The sequence below is a fragment of the Panthera uncia genome, chromosome C2 (genome assembly GCF_023721935.1).
Source record: "Panthera uncia isolate 11264 chromosome C2, Puncia_PCG_1.0, whole genome shotgun sequence".
In the NCBI taxonomy this organism is placed as follows: Eukaryota; Metazoa; Chordata; class Mammalia; order Carnivora; family Felidae; genus Panthera; species Panthera uncia.
Window position 1 is genome coordinate 106,938,231 of NC_064810.1, and position 18,177 is coordinate 106,956,407.

The window sequence follows — 18,177 nt, forward strand, 5'->3', positions numbered from 1 at the left end:
TACTGCTTGGCAAAACCCAATAAAGAAATCAAGAAAGATTTTATTTTATAACTCTCTCTGGATGATGCATGGCTTGATAGAGCAATATTTTTTAGATTGATAGCACTCGGCAGAGCTTTCTGTGGGGAATATTGTTGACTCACGTACAACGAATAATTTTTATATTGAAATTCACTTCTAGCTTATCTGATGTTTCTATCTGCCTCGAGACATTAGCAAACATAAAAATGAAAAAAATATTGGCATATGACAAGAGAGTATTTTTAATCTAGCATTTTTACTAGAAACACATTATTGCTTTTTTAAATGGAAAAGCCAATTATTTTACACTCACAACAGAATCATTCAAATCATAAAACATCCAAGAAAGTGCTTAAAAAAATAAAAATGATTGACACTTCAGACTCTGATTGCCCTGACACTGCCCAGACACTGATTGCCTGGGAATTTTCTGATCTTGTAAAAAGGCCATCTTTCTTTCATCTCTTCTTCCCACAGACCTAAGAAGTTTTTGGTTGGGGAGAGGGCAGTTACTTATGCTTAGGAAATTTTGATGTAACATTCCTGCCCTTTGGAGTCCTTTTTTTATGACTGGATTTTCAGTTTCTTCCACAGCTTGTTACATGATGCCAGGAATTAATCATTAGTTGTGGCTGTGAAAAGGAAAAAAAAAAAAAAAAAGGAAACAATAACTATAATAAATACATAATATATTTACTTGTTATATTTAATAAATAAATATGTAATACATAAAACATAATAAAATATAATGAACACTCTGTGTTGGTGCTTGTTATAGTGAAAATAGTAGGCACTGAACTATTTGTCACTAGAGGTGCCTGTTAAATTGCCATGTGCTACAAAATCTTTCTCTCTTTATTTTTATTACTTTTTTATATACATATATAGAGAGATTGAAAGCAAGAGTGCAGGAGAGGGGCAGAGGGACAGAGAGAGAGAATCTTGAGCAGGCTCCATGCTCAGTACAGAGCCTGATGCGGGGCTCAATGCCACGACCGGGAGATCATGACCTGAGCTGAAATCAAGAGTCAGACGCTGAACTGACTGAGCCACCCAGGCTACTAGAAAAGAGAAGCCTCATACACAACATGGCTACCATAAGCTTTGTTATTTGTATCTTGATCAAATCAAGGCTATGATAATTAGACATTCAATTAGAGTTAGATGTCAGAGCTGTTATTGTCAAAACGCGGAATCTGTTGCATACATAATGCATGTTAGAAATAGGCTCTCCTTTGTAAGCAATGTGAGATAGTCAACATATAAGGATTGGCTGTTCCTCTTGCATGAATAAGATGTAAAAACTGGAGGAGGCCTACAGTCTACATCCTTAGGGAAGATACCACACTCTCAGTCCCTAATTGTCCCGTGTCCCATTGGTGTAAGATGATTGCTTGCTGATGCCTAAAAGTCTAACAGAATGTTGCCTCTATGTGCTGTTGTATCTGCCTCAAGTGAACTTGTCAGGAAACCTAAAAGGGATCCAGGAAGATGGGACTTCTGTTAGCTTACGTGGAGTTTTGTGCTGCTTGCTAATGAGTGTGTGGTCAACACGTACCTGTATACATGTTACCTTTGCTTTTGTTATAGCCTGAATAGCAAGAGGGGGGGCACAGCTCACCCTTATCTACATCAAACTGTTCTATAGGCTCCTGCTAAGGTCAGCTTCTGCTAGCTGAGGTTAGTTAGTAACAGTATATAAACTTGCCTTTGTAAAATGCCTTAGTCGAGGGAATACATGTCAACATCTTATCAATCAACATTGATAATTGGCTAGACTGTATTGCCCTTTGGCATAACTGAATTACATAGCATGCTAGATGATGAAAGTCTTATTAAAAGAAAAGAAAAATAGAGCAAGGTAAGAAGAAGCAGTTGTGGGGGCAGAGTAGTTGGGTCCTCTGGGGTCTTAGCTATTTTAAGTACTTTGCCTTTTTCTCTGAGACAAATAGGGGGACATTGCAGGGTTTTGAGCAGAGGACTGACATAATTTGATTTAGGATCATTCTGATAGTTGGATTGAGAATAGTCTTGGAGAGCTGGGCTGGAAGCAGGTTCACCAGTGAGGATGCTTTTTTGGGAATCCAGGAGAGAGATGACAGTCTCTCGGGCATCAAGGGTATCCAGGAGTGGTTGCAGCTAGATCTGTTTTATACTTAGAGCTTACTAGATTTGCTGATGGATTTCATCGAAGATATATGAGCAGGAAGAGCCAATAATGACCCCCATTTGGCCTCAGCATCTGGAAAATGGAATTTCCATTAGCTGAAAAATTGAAGCCTGGGATGAAGTAGGGTTGAAGCAAATAAATAAATATGGGGATATCTTGTAATCCATAACTGCTATAAAAATGTCAGCCTGTAGAATTTGACGTGTTTATAAAGTCTATGTAATTTAGCATATTTTAGTAAACTGTTGCTTTTTGCCTAACTTACTCTTATGTAAATTTCCTGGTTTCTGATGATCGCATCACACCCCGTACAAGAAATCTGCTTTCATTTGCGCTGATTGCTTCTTGTCTCCCTCACAACCTCCTGCCCTGCCTCCAGTCCAGCACAGTGCTGAGGTAAAGATTATTGGTGGGAATTGGTGGGAATCAGACCATTTGCACCTGTTAGCTAGTGAGGAAGTTTGCCATCTGCTTAGCTTATGAAATCACTTAGAGAGCAGAACATAGTTTCTGTCACCAGTTTGCCTCCAACAGTCATTAGTAATGTGAGATGTTTATTGAATTTGGGGTTCCTAGGGTCTGGCCTGTCAGGATCTGGTTCAACTTTTAGATTTCTCTTTCTTGGAGACTTCACAGAAAAACCTCATGGTGCCAAAAATATACATGATATGTTAAGCATTAGCCTGGAGTAGTGAGGTGAGATGTGCCATCCAGATCCTAAGAAGGAGGAAAAAAATGAAACATTCAAAACACCATATTCTTGTTTACTTAAAAAATAACTAACATACTTTCTAGCCATGGTAACACGTAACAGAGACTGGATTCAATCTCTAACATAAAAAAGGAAAACCAGACAAAATGTAGGAAACAAAGGTTTCCACACATTGGCTACGAAGCAATGCAGGACTGTGATCCTTGAGGAAAGGACAACCAAATCAATAAGATGAGCTCTGGAACTGACCCAAACTGTTGCCCAAAGGCAGTTTCCAGGCTGCAAGTCTGGAAGTCTGGCTGAGTTGAAGAGCTTGAAATTGGAATTCTGGGGGCTAGATGCCTGGAGTTTGTGGGACAGAATATCAGGGAAGAGAGCTACAGAGAGTTTCTGAGACACCCAGATGGGTCCTCTCTGGTCTTTGGCCGAGCTCTGATCTGCTCGTGTGTGAGAAGACACTCAGCCAGCACTAGATCAAACATGTCCCAGAGTTCACACTGGGTTGGGAGTATATCATATCCCCACAAGCTAGAGTGGGGAGGCCTTGTAAGATGTGGACATTGAGTAGGATGAGAAGAAGGGGGTTAGCACGAGACTGCCAGTTTCTCCTGACCCATCCTGGTGAACTTTAAAGCAAGTTTCAAAAGGATGAAACTGTTCCTAAGTAACTTGGGCCTAAGTAACTGCATGCTAAAATAGAGTCCAATACTCCTTAAAGTGCTACAACAAAATCCAGTACCCCGCAAAATGTAAAATTTACAATATCCAGCCAGCATCCAATCCAAATGACCAGGTATATTAGTTTCTTGGAGCTGTCATAGCAAAGGCACACAAACTGGGTGGCTTAGGATAACAGAAATGGATTCTCTCACAAGAGAATTAGTTGACATAGATGTTGCAACAACTATGATAAAAATTCTCCATATGGAGGGTGCATGGGTGGCTCAGTCGGTTAAGCGTCTGACTTTGGCTCACGTCATGATCTCAAGGTTTGCATGTTCGTGCGCTGTGTGGGACTCTGGGCTGACAGCTCAAAGCCTGGAGTCTGCTTCAGATTCTGTATCTCCCTCTCTCTCTAACCCTTCCCTGCTCACACTCTATTTCTCTCTCTCTCAAAAATAAACAAACATGAAAAAAAATTACAAAAATTCTCCATATGCTCCATTTTGGATAGTTTTTTTTTTTTATTACGTGTTCTTTTGGGTTATTTTTTATATAATTTCATCTAATCTCTGTAATAGCATAGAAGACAGAGATTAATATTGTAAGTCATAAGTAACCCCTTAAAAAACTTTGCGAATGCGAGTCATGGAAATTTTCATAGTTCCTTCCTTACTTTTAAATGGAAATAATAATACTTAAACCTCACAGATAAGTTGTGATGATCAAGTGAAAGTTTTATAAATTACCTGGTATATAACTGACTCTTATTAAAGACTAGCAAGTATTTTTGTTAATAAAAGCTGAGGCAATGACAAAAGCAATTATAGGTCCAATTATGATAGACCTATGATGGATGAGGCTGACCACAATAGTTTAATTATGATGGTTTTGATTTATTGCTTTTGGTAAGAACTGTACCAATTCAGACAAGCTGGGATAAGGCGAAAGTCAAATTTGAGTGAGCAGTCTTAATTACAGAATTTGAAGAAATGGTTTTTGATTATTGTCAACTATATGCAGTAATTTGAGCCAGGCAGCAAAGTTTTGCCTAGTATATATCCTTAAGGGACTGGGCTTTAATGATTACATAAAATGATCTTTCATTAGCATAACAGGCTTTCAGTTGCTATAAAACAGTTTCTTTACATAAGCGGTTTGTTTTCTTTAGCGATAGTATAACTCCTATTGGAATGATTTGACCAGCAACAATCATATGACAATTTCTTTATAGAGCCAGGCACCAGCCTCAAGGCACCAGCTGAGGGCTATAGCCCTGGCCATTGGGGCACCTGCACCCTGGGGAGCCCCCCTGTGAATGCCTGGCCTCTGATGATACCACTTCTTTCCTGTTGTTCCCCCACCTGTGGTGGTGGTAGCTGCTTCCTGCAGTTAGTAATATCCAGATTATTTTAGCCTGCGAATTTTTGCTCTTTCAGTGCTCCAACAACCATACAACCAAGTCCTGAGTTAAATCCCCTCTGTTTTAAATACCTAGCATAACTATTCTCTTGACCAGATCCCAGCTGATAGCATATACCAAGAGAAACAGTTGGCACCGACCAGACCAGAGAGATGCCAGAGATGGAGCAGAGGGGCAGTAACCAGAGAACGAGCTGGAGCTGTGCGGGGGGCAGGAACTAGAGGGAGGATTTCTAGGGCAACCCACCCAGTTGGTTGATGATGCAGCTTTGGCAGAGTGTGCTGTCATAATGGCGCCCCCACCAGCGTTTCCTGCTCTCTAGCTGAGTGGCCTTGTCAAAGCCTCATCCACTACTTACAGCATGGGTCTTCAGTTTGCAAAATGTGAAGGTTAGTCCAGAGGAATCCCATGCCATGCTTCTTTTTGGCTGTAAGTTTCTCTTGAATGGTTGACAGTTTTGCCCAGGTCCAGGTCGGGAAGACTCTCCTGTTTCTTTCCATATGCTAAGGGAATACAGGATTAAGAAAGCAGAATGATTTGGCCCCCTGGCATGCACTGCCTCCTGAACAGGTAGCAGAAAGGTTTTGTACAGCCTCTGTCAGGTTCAGATACCAGTCAGCCAGAGGAGGCAGCACATGTCAGACTTGGCAGAAAGCGCTGCCACATGGCACTGACCATGTCACAGTGCAGCATGTTGCATGTCAGTATGATTGTGTTTGAATGGTGGTCATTCCAAGTGTGGCAGCAAGATGAAGTCATAACCAGAAAGCTAATTAGGTTCCTGGGATGGTGCAAAAGGAGGCACCGGGCGGGATTCCTGAATGTGGTATAATTAAAATGACTATGCATGTTTTCCCATATATAAAATGTACTGCCTTTTCTCAATAAGTTTTACAAGAAGGAATAAAGTCTAATTGCTTGCCACTTAAAAAAATTTTTTTTAATGTTTATTTTTGACAGAGAGAGAGAGAGAGAGAGAGAGAGAGAGACAGAACATGAGTGGGGGAGGGGCAGAGAGAGACACACACACAGAAACCGAAGCAGGCTCCAGGCTCTGAGCTGTCAGCACGGAGCCCGAAACAGGGCTCGAACTCACAGACCGCGAGATCATGACCCGAGCTGAAGTCGGATGCTCAACCGACTGAGCTACCCAGGCATCCCAGTTTGCCACTTTTTAAAGAACTGGACTTTTTATTTTAGGTCTATTGTACGTGGCAGCTAGGTCTCCTTGGTCTTAATATAATTAGTATGGAAAAAGCTTTGAATTTGTTCCTGTGAAATTCCCAGGGACGTGTCTGCATCCTGCCTGTGGGCTTCTGGCAAAACCTGTTTTGTATTCTAAGGTGACCCAATATCAAAGCCTTATACCCTCAGCAGGTGAAGATGATGATATTGGACACTGAAGGGATCTGGGACTCTGAAAAGCATCATTTGCAATTAGTTTGAGGGTAGGTAGCTCAGCTGGCTGGCTTTCAGGTTGTCAGTTACCATGAAAAAGTATCTGCTGGATATTGAATACCTATAACAGTAATAGTATCCTGGGTATCAATCAGTTGGAAAATAAATCCTTTCAGGGTGGGTCAGATGTTGTTGGTCTTTAATTTCCACGGGCCAGATCATTTTCTGGTCCTGATATAAGCATTCAGAGGACTTGAAACCATTCTTTTTTGGCCACATATGAGTGAGGCTAAAACAGCCGCCATCCATTTTCAGCTTGTACCACCTACTGAGCCAACCCATCCCCAAACCATGGTCAGCTGCTCGTAAGGGATCCCCCATATGGCTGTGGCTTTGCGTTGAGAAAACGACAACGTGGTTGACAAGGGGGTCTGAGCTACCGGCTCACACAACTTGCTTGTGCCCTTTGATCTTGCTCATTTGGGATCCCAGACATACTATTTCCATCTTGTGATGAATTGCTGCTGGGCTCACTGGACACTATGACTTGGTGGGTCTGATAATAGGCCCATGCTCATGCTGAGCAGTTCTGGATGCATGATTGCTCTGGTGGTGTCCCATGGCCAACCACTCAACCTCACACATAGCCCAGGAGCAAATGAGAAGGTGTTTTTCTTTAATTTTTTTTTAACTTTTATTTATTTTTGAGAGACAGAGCATGAATGGGGGAGGGGCAGAGAGAGAGGGAAACACAGAATCCAAAGCAGGCGCCAGGCTCTGAGCTGCCCAGACGCAGGGCTCGAACCCATGAACTGTGAGATCACGACCTGTGCCGAAGTCAGACGCTTAACCGACTGAGCCACCCAGGAGCCCCGAGAAGGTGTTTTTCAAGAGGCCTTGAATTCTTTCCTGCATGGGACATGGCCGTGTGCAAGACGCCCAGGGCCTGTGTGGTCATCCTCCACTGGGGTTTACTACACACTCCACACGGCGTCTCTTCCCACAGCTACTATCTCTCACGCTATAGGGTCTGCCGGTTCACAGGCCCAGGTGACAGGACTCCTTGTGCACCAGAGCCGAGACCTGCTGTAGAGCTCTTCTCTTCTCTGGGTCCCACTTAAGGCTGGTGGACTTTGTGTCACCCACTATGGAGACTGAAGCATATTCCCAGGTGTGGCACATGCCGCCTGTAGAACCTCAATGCGCTGAGCTAACGTTTTCAAGGTTGAAGGTGTAAGATATAATAATTTGTCTTTTCCTTTGGAGAGGATTTACTGGCATGCCTCTTGCCACTCGACTCCAGGATTTTTATTGATGAAGTCCCTTGAATCTTTGTAAGGCTTATCTTTTACCTTCTGGAGCACATGAGTCTTTCCAAAGCCTCCGGCACGCTAGACTTCTCAACTCATCCTGGCCAATTAGCATAATGTTATATACGTAATGCATCAGTGTGATTCTTTGTGGGATATCCACATAGTCCACACATCTTTGGAGTATATTGTTACCAGTGGAAGGAGAGTTGACATGGCTCGGGGTTTGTACAGTCCTGCCTATTCCATGTGAATGGAAACTGTTTCTGATCTCCTTTTCTTTAACAAACGTTTATTCAATTTTGAGAGAAAGCATGAGTTGGGGAGGGGGAGGAGGGAGAGGGGGACAGAGAATCCCAAGCTGGTTCTGCACCCACAGCAACAAGCCTGACAAGAGGCTTCAATTCACGAATTATGAGATCATTACCTGAGCCAGACACTCAACTGACTGAGCCACCAAGGTGCCCCTGAACTTCTCTGATTAGAAAAGAAGATATGTCAAATCAATGGCCAGAAAAATACCACATCTGGCATAGTGGCTGCAATTGGGCTATTCTTTAGTTGAGTTTTCAATATTCCACTCTAGAGCCTGTTTGTTTCTCCATGGGCCAGACAGGAGAATGAAATGAAGATCTGATGGGTACCACCATCCTGCATCCCTTTAAAAAAAAAAAAAAATTAACATTTATTTATTTTTGAGACACACACACACACACACACACACACACGCACACAGAGAGAGAACAGAAGCAGGGTAGGGGTAGAGAGAGACAGGGAGACACAGAATCTGAAGCAGGTTCCAGGCTCCGAGCTGTCAGCACAGAGCCTGATGTGGGGCTCACACTCACAAACTGTGAGATCATGACCTGAACCGAAGTCGGACACTTAACCAACGAAGCCACCCAGGCATCCCCTTTTTTTAAAAAAAAAAATTTTAACGACCATCTTTCATCCTTTAGGTCCTTAAGGGTAGCATTGATTCCTGCCATCTCCCCACCCCTTGGACCTGATATTTTTTAAAAGTTGGTGGTGGGCATTTTCAGAGGCTTCAGTTTGACTTTCCCCACCATGATACCCCTTATCTCACAAGTTGAGGCCCCAACTTGTGTTATAGCTACCGACAAAAGCATTGATTAAGCATGCCAGTCCCAATTATGAATTCAGGAACAAGGTAAATCTTATTTGGTGGGCCCACAGACCCAGTGGACTCCATCTATCACATCATAACCCCCTCCTGCAAAGAGGAGGACCAGAATGATGCATTGTCACAAATCGGGAATAGATGGTAAATATCAAAAGAATGGCACTGATGGTGATGGTTACAGGAACTGGAAGAAAAACATTGGAGCTGAAGACCCTTATTCTAAGATCCTTATAAATATAGCATATTCCTGGAGTGGATGCTTGGGAGATTTATATGTAAGATGAAATTTATGTAATGTAAATTTAAATGTATATGTATATCAGCTAATAATCAGCAGGGGTGCATTATTTTTATTTTAGAAATAGTTATCTCCACCCCCTCCCCAAAGAATCTCAGACACTTCCATCAAAATAAAATAAATTACTCATTGGAGCTTACTAATTTTGAATTGACAGGCATGGATCCAAGGGAAATATGGATATGAGCAAGTAACAAGAACCCGTCAGCTGCAGTTTACTTTCATCCTTAAGTGTGTTGCCCTTGACAGTTTTAATAACTATTTCTGTCTAAGTTACAAAGCTTTGTACTGTCTGTTTGGCTTTTAGTTAAATTGGCTCCCTGAAAAAGGAATATATGCTAACGCTCATGCTCCAGTTGCTTTCAAGTAAAGCAGATTAGCAATATCATGCATCATGTCGGTTTCTGCTCAGTAATCACAAATGTTGACATGTTTCTTCAAAAATGTATTCACTACATCCGCTGTTTTCTGAAAGACTGAAATAGTGGCTCTTTTTTTGGAAATGGCATTAATGGCATATTGATAACCACGTTTGGTTACAATACACATTGTGAGATCCATATGCAGAATAAAAGGCCCATCTCTCTTTCCAAATGGATTGCTATTAAAACTCTCAGAACTCTCAGCTCTGGCTCAGCTGAGCAGGCAAGTGGCCCAGCAGGAGCCAGTTCCTTTGCCTTGACTGTCTTTCACAGTAATGAGGGCCTTTCGTATTTGGAAGGGACATCAAAGGTCATCTAGTGGCAAGAAGATCCCACATCTGACATCGCATTTATCAGATTCTCCTGGGGAGCTTAAAAATACATCCGTCACTGTCCTTATGCGGGCCCAGTAAATCAGAATACCTGGAAGAAGAACTTGAAAAACATCAGCCAGATCTGGGGATTGCTGATCTGGTCCAGCTGCCTTCATGATTTCAGTAAGTCTTCATATTTAGAGTCAGAAGTAAGTAGGTCTTGTTAAACTTATCTCCAACATCTGGTTGTTGAACTATTTGTGAATGTCCTTGCACGGACAGACCAGAGCCATCGGGTTTTTATCTGATGGGGCATCATGTCCTGTTCATCTCAATATCCTCCCACAGAGCCTCTGCTGTGCCTTGTTCAGAGCCACAACATAACATAGTTTGAGTCAGATGAATTAATAAACTTAGATTTTAGACTTTCTTTCAGACAAAAAGGGAAAAAATAAATGTCATTCTTATTTTCTTTTTGTACCTAAACATTGGCTGTATCAGAACAAAAACTGTTGTAATTATTTAAAAGCATGAAGTGGATTCCTTACCCGTATGGAGGAATTTGAAGTTCTCCATTGCCATCTGCTTGAGTCAGTGCTGCACTAAATCCAAACTGCTGTAGTATACCAAAGCTTCCCCCGTACAACAGTTTATATGGCTAATAATGCTGGAACTCCTATCCCCCCCCAGGCCCCAGGCTAAAAGCCAGGTGCCACCCGGAGACATGTGGATGCAGAGTTGTGGGAATGAGGAGGCGTGGATTCCAGCCGGGTATCTCCAAATTTCGTCTCTCCAGACACGTATTCACGCTCAGCTGCCTTCACTTCTGGGGGCAAAGTGGAAGCTTCTGTAGTGAATGGTTCTGATCCTTGAGCTCAGAGAGAACGCTCCTTTCCCAGTTGTTTGGTGGGAGAGCGAAGCTGAAAGGGAAGCAGGCTCAGCGTCCCAGGACTGAAGCTGTGTGTGCGCTGGGCACACGTGAGCCCGTGGTGTCCTCTGTGAGGTGGAGACCCGAGCTACTCACAGACTGACACATGCCTCCTACTGTTAGGACAAACTGTCTGGAAGCATCTGTTTACTTATCCTTAACACAGTGTAAATCACTAACTTTATTCATCCTTTCTCATCCTTCTGTGAGGATGTAAGGTGGGTCTGTGTCCCTGAAGGACCCTTCCCCGGGTCTATTCCATCCTGTCCATTACTTATAGCAGGAGATTATTAAGGACATTGAAGAAAAAGTGCATCCTATTCCCTATTATAAGAAGGATGGGTCTTTTCTTGCTTTTTCAACATATATGAAACAGGATGACCCAAACCAAGCGAACCTGAACTCAAAGCCTCAAATTTGCTGGGATAACTCGAGGACAGTGTTGTCTCTGGGCTGGATGGCCCTTGGCTATCACAGGAGTGGAAGAAACTCTTCCTTCCCGTGCTATGGCTGTGGCTGGGCAGATGGAGGGGACGTACTTACCCAGAGCTCTAAGCACTTACGTGTGCTGGCATAGGTGTGCTTTACTTACACGATGCCCTTGCCCCTGGGCCTGCATCAAGCTGCATGTTAAATAGGGGACGTGTAGTAGGTTTTTGTTGCCCTGAGTCCTGAAGCATGAGACCTTTACCAGTCTCCGCGGGACACATTCTGCCTTTCTCTTCTCCTGGGTCCTGACTTTTTTGTTCTTTTTCCCTTTTCCCAGGCCCACCTTCCCCTTGGCATCTGACCAATCCTCAGCCATGACTTAGTTCTCACAGGTGACAGGCAAGAAAAGTAGCCAACACTTGGAAGAGGAGAGACTGGGGCAGAGGAGGGTGGGGCGGGAGCGGGCCCCAGAAAGAGTTTGAGTTGGGTCATCATTTCAGCGCTAGGGCCACGTCCTCCCTGAAGCTATCTGTGATGATGACTCTACTCCCCCCTCATGACCCACCATTATCTGTACCTTTCACGGGGGCCACTTGTCACATTCTGCCTTACTTAGAGGTGCTACATACAGATAAGAACTCCTCTGGCTTATGATCTGTTCTGGGGCAATTTTCAACTTTCAAAACAAAAAAAATCATCTTTCTATCCTGCACATCGCAAAAAACACCATGCGACTTACTTTTAATATTAAATACTTGTTGAACCAATGAAAGCAGGTGATGGGAGCTGGGTTTCAGCCTGAGGCTTGTAGCTCACAAAGAACAAAACCTCCCAGTGTAAAGGGAAGTGAGAGTGTGTCGACTCACTGGTTGGGACATTCCTGGGGAAGAAAGAAGTTATCCTGTAGATGTGCCAAAAAGTCTCCATCAGAAGTAATTCAACCTCATTGTGGTGCCTGGGTGGCTCAGCTGGTTAAGCGTGGGACTCTTGGTTTCAGCTTAGGTCATGATCTCACAGTTCACACGTTCCAGCCCCGCATCGGGCCTTTCGCTGACAGCACGGAGCCTTTGGGATTCTCTCTCTCCCTCTCTCTCTGCCTCTCTCTCTCTCTCTCTCTCTCTGCCTCTCTCTCTCTGTCTCTCAAATAAAGTTAAGTTTTTTTTTTTCAAGAAGAAATTCAACCTCAGAATGCAATGGTTAATAAATTTAGGAAGTGAGTGAAGTACAAATTATAAATGAGTACATATATTTAGATGTTCATTTATTTGATGCATAGAATGAAAGTTTTCACAATTAACGTAAACCCACAGTATGAGTGCAACAGAAGGCAAATTGAAAGTGTATAGATGACATTTATCCAGTTTCTGAATAAAAACCAACTATGCAAAGCCATGTTTGGCTCAGGAGCACAGCTCCATCATGTGGCATTTAATAATCCCCACCAGCCCTCCTGTATTGGCTACAAATGTGGTTCTTCCTGTCAGTCATGTGGGCATTATCCCTGCAGCAAGTGCAGTAGGTAATAGAGATAGGTTGCACTGAAGTTAGAAATGTCATGGATTATGTAGCTCACCCTGATGTCCTAAATGTTGTGGTACTGTGCTCTGAGTCTGAAAGTCAAATAAGAGCTGGACCCATTAAGAGTAGAAATATTGAACTCACATGGTCTGAAAAAACAAAAACTGAGCTCATTTAGTAAGGCATGCTTGCAAGTCTCTGCAATTAAAAACTGTTAGTAACCATGCTGGATAGGGACCCTCCGTTCTCAAGCGTAATTACAAGAATGAACCGAGGGTTTGCGATCTGCTCACTAGAGGGTGTTAGACACTAAAGAGCTGCCTTCTCAAGGAGCGCTGAGCTGGATTGACCAAGACTCAGGAAAACAGATGCCAGACTTCCTGGGACAGGGCCGTCTTTTCATAGATTTTTAAAAAAGGATCCTTTACTAGTATGGTCAATAAATCAGAATAATTTTTAAATTGTTTTTCTAATTTTACTGTAAATGTTCACTGGAGGAAAACAGAAAAGTAATAGAGATACCCTAACATATGAAGAGCATTTTAATTCACTTATAAAGTCCACATTGAGAACCAAACATGATTAATAACAGGTTTAACCACAGACTTGCTAGAAGCTGAACATTCTTAAGCAACACAAGCCACGATTTCATATGGTTTCACTTAGTATTTTGGTGTCTATCTTTATTTTCTTTCCTATGCTTATAAAGTGTTAATAATTTATTTTTACTTGATATTATACAGAGACTATGTATTAACGTTCATGTATGAATATATTACTTATAAGTTTATGTCTAGGCTTTGCATATTATGTGGATCAATATTAGATTATTCTCTAAGTTTTGAAAGGTAATTTTCAAGGAAATGAATTATCAGTCCAAACTTTGTCTGAAATCACTCGGTTTTCCGTAACTGTAATTTTTTTCAGCTGCTTAACAGAGACAAAAAAAGGCGACAGGTAATTAATATCAGTTGTATCAATTGTATCTTACTTGTATCAAGCAAGATAGAGAATAAAAAGCAATGGTTCTTGATATCAAAGATTGTGTAATCTAGCCAGGGAAATGACACTAATAGCATTGCAGGAATGAATGATAGTGAAGTAAGCAGAATGCCAGTGCCAGTCCAATATTCCTGTAACATTGAGTTGTAGACCCTGCCTGCTGAAGAAGCTCCGAGAAGGAATCAGAGTTAGGTGAACTTTTCCAACAGGCCTCCCAGAAGAAGCAGAATTCAGAATACAGTTTTGAGAAGGCAGGGACTGTGCCTAACTTCTTCATTACTGCATCCCCAGCGTTCAGGGTGAGGCCTGGAAGGCAATTTGTTTCTTAAAAACGTCAGCACCTCTGCTCTTTTTATGTAAGAATGGTGATACTGCCCTCCAGGGGAGGATGTGTCATTGAAGATATTTTCCAGTCCTGTGAGGAGGCCATTCACTCATGTATCAGGTTTTCCTACTATCTTTTATTAGAGAAGTAATGAGGTTCTGGAACACTGTCTAGGGCCATAAGTCAGAGTGCAGGTCATTAGCTCTTATTGCAGGTGAACTTTTAACCTTAGCTTCACGAGCACGGAATGAGCTAATCCGCCACCGGTGATATACAAAATATGCTCAGCAGAAGTATATTGTTTTTTTTTTTCTTTTTCTCTGTTGTCTTGAAAGACCTGGAATAAAAGGGAAAAAATGGCTAAGAGAAGCTTAAAGGTATGGGAAGATGTGTGATGATGGAGTTTTTTTCCCTCTGTAGTCTCTTGAAACATTCTCACACAAAATCCTGTTCTGAATAAAGTATGAAGGCTAGAATGAAAATTGCAGTGCACGGTTAAGCCAGGCATTCAAAATGCCTTACAGATTTTGAAACTATATTCTGGTTTTAATTTTTTCATGCTATATGATCGGTGCTGGCTGTAGGCCATGCGTCCTCTCAAGTTGGAAACCTCTTGCCAGGCAGAACATTGCTGGAAGCTATTAGAGACGCCAGCTCTGTCAACACAGGACACTCGTGGGCTTAGCTATCCTGCATGGGCCTAGGGCCGAGGTAAAGAACTTATATTAGATGCATTTGAATTTTGTGACTCAGTGACCACATTTCCCAGCTTTGAGGGCCAGGCAAAAGACATAAACAGGTTTACCCGAGATATAAAATCTGGCTACAGTTTCCTGGATTGCACACAAAACACTGAAGTAGCTTAAACATTTAAACATTAGTGTTGCCTACCGCTTTAGGAACTACAATCCCCTACTAGATTCAGTGTGAACTGGTTGCAGTGATGGTAGAAAACAAGAATGCATTGAAACTTCTGAATGCTATTAATGAATAGCTTCTTAATGAAGCTATTATTGCAGAAGGAACCCCGCTCTGGGATTTGGGTTTCCTTGTGTCAGTGGCTACTAATTAGCTGTACGTCCTTTGGTTAGTGTCTTCCCATTTCTGGTCTCACTTTCCTATCTGTAAAACAGGTCAAACTAGGCAACCTAAGATCCTTTCTTGCTCTGCCACTGTATGCTTCACAGATAATAGCTTAGTCAATGTATCTTAGGTGTAGAAATGATTCTGAAACTATTTGTGTGTATTAACCTTGAAAAAAAAAGGTAGGCTTCTGGTTGAGGAAAAATGCATGACAGATTTCACGGATTATACCCCAAACTGTGCCACTAAAAAAGTCAATGCAATTTCTAATATTCTGTACATTTGACTTAAAAATAATTAATGATTTTCTGCTTTTCAGGTTGGTTTTAGTGAATGTAACTGACGGCAACATGTACTTGTTTGTATTATATTTTGTTAATTGGCAAAAAAATTTCAGGGAATTTGGTGGGGTGGCTGGTGCGAGCCATTCTAGTTTTGAGAAGCAGTGAAGACTGAGAAAAAGAAATAGTTTACATTTTACATTTTACATTTTACATTTTATTGGGATTAGGTGTTTGGAAACAGAACTTCCTCGGCAGCCGAAACACTGTAATGAGGGAAATAAAATGTTCCTGGCTAAGTCAGTGTCCCTGTGCATTCATATTATCTACCTATGAGCACATGTTTTGAATTTGGGCCTGAGTATCTAATGGCATGCAGAGTTCTTCACTTGATGTCTGCTCATCAGGGTGATGTCACACTTGTCTGGCCAGGAGCTATTGCTAGATGAAATTTTCTTGACTCAAGGATCATGCTGTGTATGGTATGTGCATGTGGTGGGGGATAGACTCTAAATACATAAGTATCAGACTTCAGCAGAGGTCAGTGATCTCAGAATGGCATTACATCTATTTCTGCTCTTACCAAACTTATACTCCAGCTTTTTTTTTTTTTTTTTTTTTTTTTTTGTCCTGGTGATTTTTCCTCTTTGGATTTTACCTGAGTAGACAAGCATGAAATGAAGTTCTCTTTGCATTTTACTAATGTCAGGAATTCTTGCAGCTCAATATCGCTGATTGGTAACGGTCCACCACACCAGGGACAGGTAGTGGCTTTACGCAATGCCCAGGACTCCTTCAGTCCACCAGCTGCCCCAAGGATCACGGCCCGCCAGTTCACAGCTGAGTCCTTCCCCAGGCATTGCTCTTAGCCTTAGGGGGTGACCTTGCCCCAGTTTCCATCTCCTTCCTAGGGTGGCCTACGTCCAAAATCCGGTCGATGTGGAGGTACAAAGGCCTGGCCTCCTTGTCTCAAGCTTGCATGGCCCTGAGGGCCATCCCAGCTTCATGGCCTCCTATGGGATTCACTGAGGCTGACTGAGATCTTGATCACAGCTGCATCACAGTTTAACCTCGCCTTCTGCCCAGTTCCACATCTCTTTTTTACCTCACCATGTCATTCCTCAGAGCCCCCAGGGAAGCCTCCTGGGTGCTAACCTCGGGCTCACAGTCTGTTTCCCTGCAAACAGACTGAATGGGAACTGTTTTCCCATTTAATGGTGTGAGCTTCCTCAGTGTCCATGCTCAATCCTAGTAAGATAAACTCTTCTGGAAAAGTTAATATTGACTGTCTGGAATATTAACACAAAAAATTTAGTATTTGTATTTTTCACTTTAGTGTCTAGTAGAAAATTCTAAAATAAAAAAAATAAATGACTCTTTTACTTATTGCAAATATTCCTAAAACCTCATTCCTTCTTTGGATATATTGGAATGGTCTTTAAAAAATTATAAAATATTGTTCAGTATGGTAATCATGGCCTCTTTTAATAGTGTCTTTATATGATTTATCCACTAGCTTTTTTCATCTTCGTTAGAATGAAAAATTAAAATGCTTGATATTGTTCATAAGAAATAATTAGTGCAGCCGAACACACATAGAACTGGATTTTTTTCCTTATGATTTATTTCTTCACTGTTGTGACTCAAACCACACACATAAATAACAATGAAAATTTCAAAGAAATAGCCTAAACTGGTACTACTTTGTACCAGTTTATATGCACATGCCCTGTACCTTGCATGAAAAATCCATTTTTATAAATCCATTTTTAGGATTTTTTGGGGGGAGTCATAATTGAACTTAGTAACTTTTGTCCACCTTTTAACTAAGCCACAAGAGATATTCAACTGAGATTGTTGACATATGCCTCTTAAAGAAAGTATTGTGCTTTTATCATGATGATCTCTTGCCAGATTTAGAAATTAACAAATGAAACAAAATAGATTTTATATCAAAATGGCACCTAGAAATTTCAATTGATAGATGTATCAAATATATAAATAAATGACATAAATTCTATTTATCTAGGAAATAGAGGAATTTGAAACTTTGTACTATCTTTTATGAAACAAAATCTGTCTCTTTAGTAATAAAATCAAGGTGTATTTAAAAATTTATTTTAGGCTGAAGCTCCCCAATTTTTCGTGCATGGGATGCAATATTTGACATTTTTCAGTTTGTTTTTTTTTCAAGCTCAAGGTGTTCATAGCTCAATACAGTTTACAGAATGGATGCTTTTCCTTATCAAATGACCACTGTCTGTATGGATTGATATTATGAAAATCATGGGGTTGTTCAGGCAGGGGCAGGGAACTGTATCATTAGCATCCACTATGCAGGCTATAGAAAACATTTCCAGTAAAAGCCTGATGCTGCCATCTTGGAGTTGGCAGAGAGACAACATGGCTATGGTCAGGGTGAAGCAAAGCCTAATGTTCAAATGGCATCTGAGACACATATGCTATTTATAGAGTTGAGAGAGTAATCTGGTAAAGGAATTACACTGGGTTTCCATAACCTGTCTTGGAAGCCTGTTCTATTCCATCCATGTCTCTACTTGGGTGTCAAAGTTAAAGAGACCTCTGGTTAGAAGTTTCAGAAAATAAGTTCTGTTTCTTACTCTTTCTAACTGGGTTGCTCAACCTTTCTCTCTGGGGCTATTTCCAAATTTCCAAATTTGGGGTCTTCCAAATTTCACTTGTGTCTCTCAAAGCTGATGGGGGAAAAAAATAAAAAAA

General features: G+C 41.5%; 1 protein-coding gene and 1 long non-coding RNA gene across 5 annotated transcripts in view; one reads left to right on the plus strand and one right to left on the minus strand.

Moving 5' to 3' along the window:
* Positions 1-260: 260 nt before the first annotated feature.
* LOC125921229 (uncharacterized) lies at positions 261-5,253 on the minus strand. The gene is made up of 2 exons (XR_007457347.1): positions 5,127-5,253; positions 261-653 (listed from the first exon to the last, which is right to left on the minus strand). It is a non-coding gene; the product is annotated as an uncharacterized LOC125921229 (long non-coding RNA).
* A 25-nt stretch (positions 5,254-5,278) lies between these two features.
* The window catches only part of STRIT1 (small transmembrane regulator of ion transport 1), a 48,522-nt gene continuing 35,623 nt past the window's right edge, over positions 5,279-18,177 (plus strand). Inside the window, exons 1-2 of one of the 4 annotated variants that reach the window (XM_049628670.1) lie at positions 5,279-5,415; positions 9,294-10,055. The gene's annotated coding sequence lies outside the window, so the exon portion shown is untranslated. The remainder of the gene's footprint in view (positions 5,416-9,293; positions 10,056-18,177) is intronic. The other 3 variants (XM_049628671.1, XM_049628673.1, XM_049628672.1) reach the window with 3 other exon arrangements.